Source organism: Drosophila grimshawi, unplaced genomic scaffold (assembly GCF_018153295.1).
Source record: "Drosophila grimshawi isolate 15287-2541.00 unplaced genomic scaffold, ASM1815329v1 contig_44, whole genome shotgun sequence".
NCBI lineage: Eukaryota > Metazoa > Arthropoda > Insecta > Diptera > Drosophilidae > Drosophila > Drosophila grimshawi.
In genome coordinates, this window is record NW_025063240.1 from 22,843,332 (window position 1) to 22,857,503 (window position 14,172).

Consider the following 14,172-nt stretch of genomic DNA (forward strand, 5'->3'; position numbering starts at 1 on the left):
TTTCTGTTTCTGTTTTCTGTTTTTTGTTCTCTATTCGCTTTTTGTTTGTTTTCACCGTGGCCTCTTGGACCAGGATTGCCACCAACGCATGTGTAATTAAAATATAATAATTTTTTCCCGAACACAAAATAAAACGAGAAGAAAAATAAACACAGAAAAAGTAGAGAAGCTTGCGTATTTTATTATAACAAAAGTTTCAAGCACAGCGAGGGCAGGTTGTGGGGGTGTACGGGTGTGTGTGGCGTGATGTGTGGCAATGATGATGATGCTCATAATGATGGCCACTCTGCACGCACCTGTCCAAGCCTGCTTATTTTTCTGCTTTCCTTCATGCTTTTCTTCTTTTTTTTTGCACATTTGTTACGCACCATAAATGAAAATGCTCATATAAATATTTCATATTTGAACACACAAAAAAAATAAAGAAATAAATGAAAAAGAAAACACCATTCACATAAAAATATGACAAGTCTGCACCCCGCCCCCACCCCCTCCGCGGCTGCCACGCCCACCATTCACATTTCACTTTTCAGTTGGAAAATTTCCGCCCATTAAATTGACATACGCGTTTTCGCATTCGCATTCATTTCCTCTTCCCATTTCTGGTTTTCTTTTGTATACCCTCGCAGTGGGTGCTATAATTCTGTCGCGGAGTGTGTATCACCTTTTTTTATTGCCAAGTTATCTAATTTTCCATTATATATTTAAAGTTAAATAGCGTCAAGATCTTATTTGAATATATTTTGCTTTTACTTGGCAATATTAGGAGTCAGGTTAATTTTAATAAAATGTTCTTTCCTTTATTTTTTTTCTATTTTTTTTCTATTCTTGCATATTACTCTTGTATTTTGTCAACTTGTCATAAAACTATCAATTGTGACTTGTGTCCCTGCAGTACATATTTATTTTCATTGTCTTATTCGGTCTTTAGTGGAAACTCAATTTTTGATAGGCTTCCGCTTATCAATCTTTCGTCTTTAATTAACCATAGAATACTACTCAGTTTGAGTTTTCTACATTAGTGGAAGATTCCTCTTCTTTATTAGATATCCCTAAATATGTTGTTCTTAGTATACCTATTTCGAACACTATCCCTTTTCTATTTACACAATCCAGTCTGCATATTTAATTTTTCTTTTCTTAATTTGTAATATTTAAAAGTTTATAGACTGCATTTAGTCTTCGTTAAATAAATATTAAAATAAATAAATTGACATAGATATAGATATTGATATAAAAATGTATATTGATAATCGCTTGCTTTCTTTATGGTATTTAATATTCGGTTTGCCTAACTGCGCCGTTTTTTCTTGGTATTTTTTTTATGGCTCGCCCTTCGTCGCCTGTTTGCACAAGTTTTGTAATATTTCGGGTTTATGTTTACAGTTGGCAAACGCATTAAAATCACAGATTTACATTTTTTTTCTCCCTCTCCCGCTCTCTCCTGGTCTGCTGAATTATTTAGTGCTGTCGCCCACCACCCAACCACCCACACAAACACCCACCTATCGTCCTTCGACCAGGAGAAAAAGTATTCGCATTATTGAATTTGAATTTGTAGACTGTCGACAGGCTTCGAGGCTTATTGTTTCAAATGTTTTCCGTCGCAATCTCGAGAATGTAAACTGTTGATAGCCCCTGTTGCACACACACACACACACACACACACACTCTCGCACACGCATAGGCATAAGAAGGGGCTTAGACGGTGTGTGTGCCAAGTTGAGCATGGAAATTATTTTTTAATAAACACAAAGGCACTCCTCACAAAAGGGGAACACTGAGAGAGGTTGGTGTGTGTGTTGTATGTGTGTGTGTGTGTGTGTGTGTGTGTCTGTGTGTTCAGCGAGTGGCAAGCAGCGTTGAGCGCAAAATAAATAAACCCACTTTAATATGCGCTCGTTATATTATTTTCTTTTCATTTTCTTGATTTTTTTATGTGTTCTTCTTTTCTTGCATTTTTTTTCCTTTTACTTTGGTCCGTCTCCCTGCTGTTATCATGTTTTTGCTCCCTGCATTATTTTCGCTTTTTGCGTGTTGTTTTACTCCCCTCCCCCCATCAGTTACCCACACCACCCACTTTCCGCCCCTCCCCAACTGAAGCTCGCTTGTTTGAAGTGCCACGCTCTATTTAAAGGCAAATTGTCTGTAGTCCTTTTTACAAATATTGTGTTTCTCTTTCTTTTCGGTTTTTTTCTCTCTTTTTTTTGTACTTTGCATATTTATCCGCTGCTGCAGCTGCCGCCCACCCACCCACTCCCGTTCTCGCTGCCACATTTTGTGGCGCAGTCAAAAGACAAACTGGCTAGCGCGATCTGGTCTCGCGTCTAGACATTGTGGAATTAGTTGGACTCGCCAACAACTCGACAAATAGCCCTGTCTAAAATTGCATAGCTGGGGTTCCTCTCTAAAACAAACCCACACCCCTCCGTAACCCCAATTCAGCTGCTCGCTTGTATTAGCATTTGAGGCAAGTGCGCTGACCTGCAGAGTGGCAGCAATGGCAACAACAACAACAACATTAGCTGCAACAGCAGTTTCCAGCTTCACTTTTCTATGGCGTCCAAGTCACTCAGCGGATTGTTGGAGCACTTACCTTATCAATGCTCATCTAATTTAAATGCTTATTATTTGCCCATTTGTGTAAGTTGTTTTAAAACTTCTTAAAAATATAAAAAATGAATATATATTGAAAGGCAACGTTTTTTAAGCCTTGGCTTGAATGCACGTAGATAGTTTTGATTAGATATCGGAGAGATATTAGAGAAGACGGTTATTATTTAAATATGTCTATAAAGATGAAAGACCCCTTATAATGTAATCAAGTTTCTACATGAGGGATTGAAAGAGTTGTATCGAAGCCAGAAGTGTCCGTTAACCCGCAGACTGCCCAGAATTTGACAAGCGAATCTAAGCTAAGCAAGACTTTCACTCCAATCCCCTTAAAATGGCACAACTACGTACGAAGGTCTGCAAAGTGACTAGAGATCTGACGAGTCTTTTTCTCTCCTCTTACAGAAATCTCTCTCTGAAATTTCTTTAACTCTGATTTGATCATCCAGTCTTCAGACATAATTCAAAGCCAGCTGCACAGTTGAGACTTCCACTCCAAGCCTCTAGTTCCTCTGATTCCACTGCTCCACTTGCATCTTTTCTGGCAGCTCAGTTCAGTGGCCTCGCCTGGATATAAATTTGCCAGGCTGAAAGAATCCTTGAGGGAGTCTAGTTTCAATTACACACGCACTTGGCAAATGTCTAAGCTGGGAGTGGGTGGCGTTTTTCTAAGGTGTGTGGGTGGCATGCCACGCATAAATATGTGCCACTTCCCCCTCACCCCCCACCCCTTGTTTTATGCGTCCCCTCGCTCTCTATTGGTATATAGCATTTCCTTTGCAATTGTTGCGCCTTTTATTTGTTTTGCTTGCTGCTGCTGTTTCTGTTTCTGTTGTTATTTTGCTGTGGCTGTTGCTGTTGCTGTTGCTGCTGCTGTTGTTGCTGTTGTTTTCTTGTCATCGTTTCGTGTCATTGCCTTTGTTTGCTTTACAGCCTTTTGCCGCGTTAACCCACCCGTCCCTTCATCCACCCCTTGTGCCCTGCTCAGTTTCGTTTTCATTTTCTCATATATATATATATATATATATATATATATATATATATATATATAGTATATACATATATATGTATTTCGAGTTACAAGAAAAGCGAAAGCGGAGAGAGAGCAGAGAGCAGAGAGCAAAGGACTCGCTGCGGCACGCAAGTTGTGACACCCCCTCGCTCCTCCCCCACATTCGTTAACCCTCTCTTGCAGCTGGCAAGCACACTCGTTAAAGGTAAAAATTTATTGTGTCTTATTATTATTTTTTTATTGACAATACGTGATGCGTACGCAAAAAAAGGACAATCGCTCTACCAGCTTACATTCAGTGTGTGAGTGTCTCTCTGTGTGTGTGTATGTGAGTGTGTGTGTGTGTGCATGTCCTCTGTCTGAGTCTGAGGATCCTCCTATGGCGCATACATAAAACGAATTTGTTCAATCGATTCGCCAGCGTTGCCTTTGTTATTTTATAATTTTCGATTGTTTTGTTTTGCTTTGCATCGCTTTTATTTTGTTGCCTTTGCTGTTGTTGCGTTTTATACCCTGTATACTTTCAGAAAATGATATATTCGGGCAGTGCATAGTGTGTAACAGGCAGAGGGAAGCTGCTGAGTGATTCATTTTAAAATAATGTATTTTATTACATATGAAGAAGATATTGTAATTTTTAGCAATATATTTTATATACGTTTGGAATTAATTTTTGAAAATTTATTTTAATTATAATACATTTAATTACTTCTTTCTGTACTTTAGAAACTATTTTTTATAGAAAGTTATATCTCAATAATAGTTTATTTACATATTAATCTGAATAATAACAAAAAACATTGGTATCTTCTCGTTGAGCACTCCCGACTGCGCCATTTCTAACTTGCTGCTGTCCTTAGCTTATGTCGCTTATATTGCTTATATTTTGTTGTTGTGACGCTTTCGTTGTGATTACTTGTAAAACGCTGCTCCCTTTTAGCCGCTGACATTGCGCTTTTGTTTGGCAGCTGGGCAGCTGTTTTGCCTGGTTTGCTGGTTTGCTGGTTTGCTGGTTTGCTGGTTGTTGTCTTTTTCTTGTTGGCTCCATCTTGGCCCGCATTTGACAGGACATGGCCCCATTAAAAGGCGCTTAGAGCAGCACCAACTAGCGCCGTTAATCATTATTTACGCGTGTCATAAGCGAGGAGGAGGAGTGGGGGGTATGTTGCCACAAATCGAAGATTACGGGCAAACAATTAAGTTAATCACATCTGTTTTGCTTGCTCATTTTCCGCCTCTTAACAATGAAATGAAGAAATGAAGACATTGCGCATACGCCACGTTATCGCACTTGGTACAATCTATCTCTGTCTCTCTCTATCTGACTGTCTGTCTCTTGCAACACGCACAGCACGACAAACTTCTTAAGACTTGTCTACCTTTTCTACATACACACACACACACACACACACCCACACACAGACAGACTCACTCGCAGACAGACGACGAAAAAGTTTGCGCAGTTGTGGCTGGTTTTTGTTCGCCTGAGGTTAAGTTTTTCGTTTGCTTCAATTAATTTCCATTTGTTTACTAATCTAACAAATTAAACTAACGGTCGGCAAAGCTTTTGCTTTTGCCGAGCAGCCCGGAAATTGAAAGGAAAACGATTTTTGCCCAAACCGCAGTATGCTGAAATTTTAATCATAATTATCTCGAATCGTTCAAGTTTACACAGCTAAATGGTTAGCTCTGTCTCTCTCTTTCTCTCTCTCTCTCTCTCTCTCTCTCTCTACTTCTATTTCAATTATATTTGTAAAAATATATATTTGCAAATATTTTGCATTTTATTTTTTATGCTGTGTTTTTTTTTTTTGCTCATTTAATCAGCATCAGATTTCTTATCAATTGGTTTCCATTTCACATCCGTAGCCTTTTGACCCGTGACCCCTAACCCCGTCTAGCTTATCGCCGCTTTTCCATTTCCTCTTTGATTTCCCCATTTTGCCCGTTTTCTTGTTGTGTCTGTATTTTATGCTAATTAACTTTGCGACGCTTTAAGTCGTCTCTTTTTTTTTTGCTAGAAATATAATTTGCTTTAACTTTTTGGGCTAACCGGAATGGCCTTAAGTTGTTGGCCATTAAATCAAATGTGTGAGTCACACAAATTCTCTTTTAATTTGGGAGTGCGAGAAGACTTGCCAAATTAATTGCGGCTCACTTAAAGTCTGCTTGCTGCTTGCTGCTATTCGCTTCTTTTTCTTCTCGCATATAATTTATGTAGAAATTCTTGACATTTTCACCTTTTGCCTGCCTGCCTGTCGCGTCAAATGTCGCGTCGAAAATTATACCTCCCCAGCAAAAGAAAAATAAAAAATATGGCCAAATAGCGGTGTACAACATTCTGCAGCAGCAGCAACTCCCTCACCCCTTACCCGTTAGCTGGTGCTGCTGCTGCTCCTTGCGTCAATTGTGTGTGTGGCCAGCCAAACAACTTGGGCCATTTTTCCGGCTTTTCTTTGCGTTCATCGTTGACGTGCAACGTTGTTGAAATGTCTCTGTTGTTGCCCAGCCACGCCCATCGCATACACGGTCGCCTCCCAAGCCCCCTCTCCCCCTAATGACTGCCGCTTGCACTCGGCAAAAATATTGTCATACTTTTGGTGCCAAGGGCAACTCAGCTTAATATTCAGCGAATATATTTCTAAAAGTCGGTTAAATTTTTAAAAAATTTGCAAGATTTGTTTTTTATTTTTATATGTGCACAGAATTCATACTTTGCTTTCTTGTTTCCAAAATTATTATTAAGCATTCGTGTTTTCAGAATTCACATATTCAAACAATTTAAATAATTTAAATAAGAAATAATAAAGTTTCAAACTTTTTCAGTAATTTTGAGAGTTTCTCGTAAAAGTGGAAAACCTTGAAGGCTTTCATTTTTAGATCTTTTCTGGAAATGGAATAAAAGAATATCAAACTATGAGATTTTTTCGCTTGTATTTCGAATAATTTTTTTGACGATTTTCGCTTTAAGGCAGTTTCCTCAAATATTAGTTTGATTTTTTCTCTCAGTGTAGCTGGCTGGTTTTTCAGTGCTGGCGCGTTTTATGTATTCAGTCTCAGTGCGCTCACTTGACTTTAATTCTTTTTTCACACGCCCACTTCGCGGCAACGGCGACCAGGTGTGTTCAAGTGTAACCGGTTGGTGATGGGTGGGGGTGTGTGCGGGGCACAAGTGCAATTTTCTAACGGCTCTTAAGTTGTGGCACCGCAACACAAATCCAGGCAACAGCCACAACAACAACACCAACAAGAACAAGCTTCGCTTTTGCATTCACAATTCGCATTCAGATGAACATGTCAGTTGAAAAGGTGCGCCAAGCCATGAGTCCTTATTCCCTCCCCCTCCCACCATAGTACTCGTCCTGCCCCAACCTGTTGTAATTGCTGAGCATGCCAAGTTTTGTGTGCAATTTTATGTAGATTTAATAGCTTCCTCTTGACGCTTGCAGGCATTTTCTCGTTTAGTTTTTGGTTTTAGTTTTTGGTTTCGTTTCATTTTGTGTCTCTCACATTTTCCTTTTGGTTGCGTGACATTTCATTTGCTATTTGTTGTTGTGTGTTACACACACACACACACACAGATTTCTCTATCTGAACCTGCCACATGCCACATGACTCGGTTTAATTGCGCTCGGTCAAGAAATAGACTCCTTAATTGTTTCAAATGAGTTTTTTTAGCTAGCGTGGCAAGCCCATAAAAATAAACAAAATTTTCTTTGTTGCATTTTGGAGCCGGGAAAAAGCTTTCGCGAGCATGACCAAAAAACTTCCGGCTCACATTTTAATTGGCAAACTGCTACAATCATGCCCCAATGCCTCCCAATGGGGACTATGCTGCTTGGATTGATTGGATATTCTTTCGTTTGCCGCAAGCTGTCAAAAGTTTGTGCAACAATTGCTGCAAATATCGAACAAGAAATTACGAGAAACAAACAGCTTAACTTTGAGCAGCTAACAAAGTGGAAAATAAATAAAATAGTTCACTTTTCATTTCAATTTGAATGCCTCATCCGAAAGCTCCTATTCAGAAAAGTAACAAACATTTTTTTGGGCATTATTTACTTGTTTAATGTGGTGTTAAAACGGAGCACAAATTTACATTAAGTTTGATATAAAATAAATATAAGAAATATATACATGAGCAATATATTTTACTTTTCATTTCAATTTAAGGTATCCTTTCTAAAAAATAGTAATTATCTCTTATATTATTTATTGCTTATTAAATGTTGACTGAAAACATAAACTATTTATTTACTTATTTATTGATCTACTATATCATAATATCATATATTTTTCATTTTTTATGTCACTTTAACTTTTTATAATTTTCACTAAAATATTCACAAATATCTCTCCCATCATTTTCATTTATAAAACACATTTTACGCAGTTATTTCCCATTATAAAATAAATCTCTCTTGGGTTTTGAGTATATTTCAATTAGTTATTTGCAAACACATTTCATAGATTTTCATTTAAATTATTTACATTGCTTTCTATGCAAAGTTCTACGCACAACTTTAAAGTTCAATCAAAAATTTTAGCCCAAAAAGTTTCTCCTTATGAACTTTTGCCCTTGTTTGGCATCTAGTGCAAAGTATGATTTTAAGTAAATGGTTTACTTTTAACTTAAAAATGTGTCTTACTTTAGCCTAACTTATAAATTCCATTCCTTGAATTTTGGATTGTTTGTAGACAAACTTGCAAAACATTTTAACTTGAAATGAAATAAACTCAATTTTAAAACTGCAATATTAAGAAAGTTTAAATATTTCTAATTTATTATTTTAAATATTCACTTTATATTGTAATACACTTATACCTACAGATTTATTATAATATTTAATTTCAATTTATCATTATCATTTTATTTTAAGTGTGTTTATTCCTCTCATTTAATCTCCAATTTAATGTTGCATGCTTTTTAAAACTTATGAACTATTTTTAGTTCACTTTAAATAAATAAAAAAATAGAGCATTTAATTTAATTGCAATCTTTTCCCGTTTGAAATTTCTGCTTTCTTTTAGTTAATATGAAATACTAATAAATAAATATTAAATTAAATAGAGTATTAAATTTTATTTTAAATATTAAAAATGAATAGGATATTAAGCTTTATTTTAGGCAATTCACATTTGTGAATTTGTGCTTGCTTTCCGTGCACATTAAACACAAATAAATAAACAATCAAATAAATATGCACATTTGAAATTACTGCTTCCGTTTCATTTAATGTGGATTAAATAAAAAGGCAATAAATACTGTATTAAATTCTTTTGTTTAAGCATTTCACAATTGTAATTTGTGCTTCGCTCTTTGTGGACATTAAATGCAAATAAATAAATGAAAAATATATGTAATTTCTGCTTCCCTGTGGCAGTTAATAGAATCAACTGCATTTCCAAGCTAAATTGGCAACATGAATATTGCAATTTCCAGCATATCATTTGTGCCACACACACACACAGCTAAGAAGGAGAGGCAGCTGCAACTGCAACTGCTGCTGCCATTAAGTATCTGTGAGATACTTTGGCACACATTTCGCAATTCGCTTGTAATTGCAAGCAATTCAACGCAGCAAAAGTAACTTCGAGGATTGGATAAATAGAAGGAGGAGATGAAAGAGGAACTGTTGAAGGAGGAGGAATCAAAGGAGAAGGAGCAGCAGCTGCACTACAAAGATGAAGTAACATTCTCCAAAACGCAAATACGACAAACAACTGCTAAAAGTGCAGCAAGTGGAAGCGAAAGGGGAATGCATTCTCAGTATGTGTGTGTGTGTGTGTGTGTGTTTAAAAGTGGAGCACGCTAAAAGCAGTTGCCAAGAATTGTCGCGACGATTTGCTGATGAGGCAGCTGCGGCAAGGGGATGGTAGGGGGCGTGGCCAGCAATTGACGTTGCGGTTGCATGTAGCATTTAGCATTTCTCGTGCAACTTGCCCAGTTTCAGCTTCAGCATGCAAAAGCATTCGCTTCGCTTCTAGCTTGCCACAGAAAATTATTGTTGTTGTTGTTGCAGTTGCAGTTGCAAACAGATTTTGGTCAAATGCTGTTTGCTTTTGCGGTTGCAAATGCATTTTTCAAGCAAATTGCAAATCATTGCCAAACAATAGTTTTAGCAATCTCTCCCTCTCTCTCTCTCTCTCCCTCTCTCTCTCTCTCTCTCTCTAACCCCCACACTCTCTGTCTCTTTTTAACCCCATCACTTCCTGTCTCTTTCTCTTCAAGCACATTGACAGTGATTTAGTTTTTGGCTTGCAGCACTTTCCCATACGCAGTTTATTATTTGAGTGGGGTTTTCTATTATTTGCTTCGCTTAATGCTCTGCTCTGTTTTAAAAACTGATTTTGTGTAATTTGTCACTGTGCGACAGATATAGTTACATACTATGTATATATATACAAAGTAAGTGTGTTTCTGGAATCTGGGTTAAACATTTAAGTCACAGTTATGCAGTGGCATGTTGCAAGTTTATTAAGAACAAAAAAGTATCCAAAAATCTCGATTACTTTTTTGCTGTTTATTTCGTGTTAGTTTTTTATTTATTTATTTATTGACACACAAAACAAGATGCAAATTCAAGATAATATAAAACTGACATCTATATATACATATCGCAATAATTGTATTATTCATTTATTTATTTAAAATCAAATTAAGTCAGCCGAATCAAATAAAATGATGCAAAATGGTAAAAATCAAATGAAAAATACAATGTTATTTCAAAATATATTTCAAACACTAAACCTGTAGCATCGAAAATTAAATTTAAAAACTACGAAATATTTACGAGATTTATAAGCCCAAATTTATATGCAACCTCTATTATAATCATTATTATTATTTGCATAGTATTGTAAGATTTAAAGATTTACTTTTACATAAGACTTTCATAATTATTGTTATTATTATAAGATTTATAAGTTTGTAGCCCAAATTAACAGAGAACTCTAATTATTATTATTATTATTAAAATGCGCCCAAAAGCAGGCAGCACACAACAAAATTCGACTTTCATTTAACTTGGCTAAATTTGATGATGGAAAATATTCAACTTTTATTAAACTTACTTTTATAAATTTGATGATGGTGGTACTAATGATGATGTGGATAATATTTGGGGTGCTTGGTGATTTCTTAATATTAAAGTTTTGCAACTAACAATTCACAAAATGTTTTGTGGCACACTTTAAAGTTGAAACTTGTTGCACTGTGTCAACACGCACACAGATACAAGCACACACACAGGCAAACTTATACACACACACTTACACACTCACTTACAAATGAGCAGCAATTTATTTTTTTTTTTGTTCTGTTTTAAGCTCAAGTCGGGTGAAGAAATCGCGTTTAGTTTAATTCAGAGACAAACGAGCAGCACGGACGACGCTCACGGCACTCACGACACGGCACGTTGCAAATGTGGGAACGAGAGCAACACGTTGTTGACACAAAGACCGCCTAACGAAGACTAATGACTGAATGCAGTGCGCCTGGTTCGTTCTTCGTTGTTCGTTGTTCGCTTTGCTGTTAAACACGAACTGATTGCTTGCGCCGTTTGCCTGGCTGTAGTCCATCTAACTGTAAATGTTCGTGTCTGCATTCGTGTGTTCCTTCGGCCGAGGAACGAAACAGCGAAGCAGTTTAAGAGAGCCGCGCTGTGTGTGGGTGGCGGCAAGCAAGAGAGCGCCAGCAGCAAAACGATACGAAACGAACTGGAACGCTGAGCTGCAATTGAGCTATTAAACGTTTCATTGCCACGCGTTTCGCTGCAACTATGATATTATTATTTGTTAATTAAATTGAAGTTGAATGAATATTTTTATTAAATATTATTTAAGCTGTTGCTTTTCGCTTGCAGCTGTCTCTCTCTTTTTCTCTCTCTCTTTCGTTGTATACTCTGCGCCTGCTCAGCTCTTGCGCTCTACTCTCTTTGGCGCTGCTTTTGCTTTCAATATTGAAGAAGGCTTTCAATTTTGCTAGCTGTGGCGCGCGCTCTTCCTCAGCAAACTGCAGAGAAATAGAGAGCGGGAGAGCGGGTGTAAGAATGAGAGTGCGCTTGTGTGTCTCGTTGCATTTCATTTCGTTTCGTTTCCGTTTTGGGCTTTGCTTTGCTGTAGACTGCTTTAAAGCTTAAACTTTTCATTTGGCCTTTTGTTGTTCCTGTTCGCATTGTTGTTTGTTTCGTGTTTTCTGTTGTGCCGCAGCGTGCAACAGGTTCAGGCTAACACCCCCACCCCCCACACTCCCTTTTGGACGGCTTCTTTTTGGAGCTCTCATTCTCGTTCGTTCCTATTTATATTTATTTGCAGTTTCATGTTGTTCCTCTTCCGCTGCTGCTTCTGCTTCTTCTTCTTCTTGTATGTAAATACAAGCAAACGAAATCGTTTTCTGCACGCTTTGACTTTGCCTTAAATGTTGAAATAAACATGTGTATGTGTCTCAGTGTGTGTGTGTGTGTATGTGTGTAGTCGTGTATAAATGAATTTGCATATAATTGTTTGCATGCTGAGTGCCTTTTAATTGATTTTATTGGTTTGCACAACAAAAACGAAAACAACAACAACAACAACAAGTGAGAACGTTCCATGCGAGCATAATTGACTGCGAAATACTCTGTTACCAATAAGTAATCTGATATCGATGCTTGAAGGAGGTTCCTAGTAATATATCTGACAAGTTTGAGAGTGAATTTCTTGGGGGCTGATGTGGGCGTGGTCGTAAAAAAAATATTAGAGGAAGTTACAAGTAATCTATCTTTCAAGTTTGGTAAATTTGACTCTTATATTACGGGAGAGATGGGCTTTTACCGTTTTTTATGGGCGAAAGAGGGCGTGGTCAGCGTTTTGAAGAGTGTTACCAACAACACACCTTTCAAATTGCTCAAAACAAATATACTCTTTTAACCTTCTGTAGCAGAGCATAAACAACATTTCTTGTATTTTTCGCATTTAATCGCGTGAGGAATTATCTTCATCTATTCAGTTTTGCTTTATTTACTTGCACTTCAATTTGTACACACTAACACACACACACACTCTAATACACAATCTGGATAATTATGCAATTTATTTGCTGCATTTGTTTTTATTTAGGTCGTCAAATTTTGTGGCCACAAATCGTAATAACAAAAGACTGGTAATAATAATAAATACAACAATAAAAATAAATATGCATAGAAGTGAAAATCAATAATGCGGATTATGCAAAAATTGTATTGCACTTGACAGCACAAATTATTCAGATTATTTGGATTATAAGAAAATGTCTCTGAGAATATTTGAATGCATAATTTGAACACTAAGTGTTGACTTGGCTCTACAATTCTTATATCGCAATTAAGCAGAAGAGCTAAAGTTAAGTTTAACTAACTTAAAAACTGGCAAAAAAACCAAACCAAATTAATAATTAACAATGCTCTAGTCGAGAGTGCTCGAGGCAAAAATGCAGCTGTTAAATGCTTAACCAGCTGGCTGATTGTATTTTAGCCAAAATACACATTGAGAAATGAATTTAATTAATTATAAGCGTGGACAGTAAAATAGGTGATAGATATATATAGATATAATTGGTAAATATGGCTATATTGTTTCTTAATGAAAATCAGAAATCTTCGTCTTCTTTATTAAAAATTAAAATTAAAATTAATAATACTTTCAGTTCTCTATTCAGTGCAGTAAATCGATTTGTATCGACATAAGCGAAACGGATGCAGTTATCGATAAGAATTGAGTAAACTAATCTTCAGCTATTATAGTCTCTGAGATTAGCTTGCTTAAGCAGACAGACAGACGGATATGTCGACATCAACTCGGTTGTTCATCAATATACATGCCTTATAGCCTAGCAGTTACTTTATTTATCCTGTTGCCTTCTCTGCACAACTTTAGTAAATGTTTTTACCATTTTTGTCCTTTTTAGTTGGTTTAAAGACAGCCAACAACTGTAATTAGCCGCTAATGAGTTATGACCCAAAAAGAAAGGCGGAGCCTATCTCTCCCAGCGAGAGAGAGAGGGCGGAGTGGTAGATGGAGGAGGGGTGGAGTAACCAAAGCAACCCGTGCAACCCGTGCAACGCATTCATTCAAGCCATTCAAAACTCTGCATTTGGAGTCCGAGCTTGCTAATCAAAAAGTGCGATTCATTTGGCTGGGTTTTTGACTAAAAATGGGGCCGCTGTCTGAGTGTCTGTTTGTCAGCGACAGACGGCCAGTGGCATGTGGCAAGTGGGCGTGGCACTTGCTGCCTGGTGTCAATGACTGCTGCTGCTGCCACAGCTGTCCCTGTCCTGTTGTACACTCAAAAAAAATAAACATTTATAAAATGTATGGTTTAGATATATTAGAAAATATTTCTAATAAAGTAAAGCTAACATAGTTTGATAACTGTATAAATTTTAGAAATATGTGATATCAAGAAAATCTTTATATTTTTTAGGGCGATTTACATTAAAGAATTTTCACTTTATCCCTTTCTTGATACTTAGAAATGCATTGCTTAATAATTGAAAATATTTCCATAAATATTTAAAAAAAATAGAAAA

The 14,172-nt window shown here is 36.8% G+C and overlaps 1 protein-coding gene across 2 annotated transcripts in view; it reads right to left on the minus strand.

Moving 5' to 3' along the window:
- The window catches only part of LOC6558962 (connectin), a 120,241-nt gene that overhangs the window by 37,089 nt on the left and 68,980 nt on the right, over positions 1 to 14,172 (minus strand). Inside the window, exon 1 of one of the 2 annotated variants that reach the window (XM_032742715.1) lies at positions 10,700 to 10,882. The exons of the other annotated variant lie outside the window; for it this stretch is intronic. The gene's annotated coding sequence lies outside the window, so the exon portion shown is untranslated. Of the gene's footprint in view, positions 1 to 10,699; positions 10,883 to 14,172 lie in introns of those variants that run through there. 2 annotated transcript variants of the gene reach the window in all.